Here is a 1,966-nt window from a genome sequence, read left to right on the forward strand (position 1 = left end):
ATTTCTCAGACATGAAATCATATCCATAGTTTTTTTGTTTGTTTATATCCAAATTTCCGGTGTAAACGAATGATTTTAATCTTTAGTTATTTCTTTGATTGTGATTTTAGAGTTCGCAGAGTGATTACCATACTTTACACTTGTATGGTTGTGGAAAATTAAGTAACAAATTTTGGAACGTTTTCAAGATATTACTTTTATACCTAATGACTCCTTTTAATACAAGGAAGCATTAAGAATGAGAATCGAAGTTACCACCAAAGTTAACAGTTACCTACATTGATTTCACCACAGATTACAAGTATCTTACATAAACTTGTGTCCGGTTTAGATATATCTTACTCCATTCTCAACGAGAATTGAGAAGAAAACGTGAAAAGATAAAGATTTACCCAACTAAAAAAGAGACCAAGAGAATAAAGAAGTAAGAGCAAGAGTCATAACACCAGTTTCAGTCTGACGCTGAGACTGACCATTGCCTTCAATTTCGAATGACTTCCCTGAATGGGATCCTGTCGGGAAGAGAAAGCGCTGTGAAGACAAAACGACAGGGTATGGACATAGTTTTTATCGAAAGAGCGAATCAGTGCCGTCCAGAAAAATGACGGTAATGTAAGATAGGGGTGAGACGGCAAATATTGGCCTTGGGACGTTACGCGCTGCACCGAAGCTCTAAGAGACTTTCAATATAGGCAGGACATGGACTAGGCGAAGGCAGTTGCAAACATTGAGTTTATTTATCGTTAATAATTGTTAATATTAATCGTTAATTCTTAATAACCATTAATTAACATTAACAATTAATAATTGTTTATATTATTCGTTAATATTAATCGTTATTAGAGATATGATCGTTAAAAGGGATATGCGGATATACAATGCGTTTTATAAATGAGGATGATCATCAATGATGCGGAAAGGGTGTGAAATCGTGAGACTCGGAATTTTCTTCCCGCCTCCGTTTTCTCAAACCTGTAAAATCTTCAGTCTTGAGAGATCGGTTCTACGTTAACCTTCACCCACTTTTTCATTGAATTCGGGACTGCGCTAGTTTCAGACCTTAATATATCCTTCCTATCAGCTTTCGCATCAGGTTATAACTTGAGGTGAAGGTTATGATTCCTCAACCAGCATAAAGTATGAAAAGTCCGTAACTTAAATAACTATTGAGCAACATGAGAAGCTTCTTAAAAACGTATCTTTTCATCCTTCTTTTACCTTTACTTATCAAAGTTTCCAAAAATTAGAATGCCATAATGCAAATAAACAAATAAATAAATTAATAAATAAATAAAAGAGAGGAAACACAAATAAAAGAATCCAGTCTGTAAATGAAATTTCGTAGCCCATAACAGCTTAAGCCGGAATCGACAAACGAAGGGAGAACCGATTAAACGATAGCAGAATCATATCCAAATTATTCACTAAACCCGAGGCTTTCATACCTGGTACCGTTTCCGGGGCCTTATTCACATGGACGAAATTTGCATGCGTCGGTGAGAATTACTTCGACGAGATTAAAGCATCAGCGAAGCGCTTAGGCAAGCTGGAAAATGATTGGCATATGCTTTGGAATATGTTACTGACAGTAAATGTAATTGGCAGTGAACGGCTAGAAGCATTCTGAGGCGTAGTCTGCATTAGGGTTGAATTTCATTATGAATAAGAAACAAAAGTTTGTAATTACTTGACACATTGCATTATTCTGATTTCACCGTGGAATTTTCAGTCCGTCATTCAAAATATGCATTCCTCTTAAGAAGTGTAAGTCCACATCCGAAATAAGCAAGAAATACCGGATATCGAAAATGATTATGCTGTAAACATAATAATTTTCGAGTTCACTTGTCACAGACACCCTTTGGGAGCATCCAAATACCAGTTTGGCGGGAAGTAACTCATGGGGGAAAGTAGTAAAAGGCGGCAAAAGGCGTTTGCAAATTCATATCTATTAAAAAAAGCTAAA

This window comes from Macrobrachium rosenbergii, chromosome 9, assembly GCF_040412425.1.
Source record: "Macrobrachium rosenbergii isolate ZJJX-2024 chromosome 9, ASM4041242v1, whole genome shotgun sequence".
Taxonomy (NCBI): Eukaryota; Metazoa; Arthropoda; class Malacostraca; order Decapoda; family Palaemonidae; genus Macrobrachium; species Macrobrachium rosenbergii.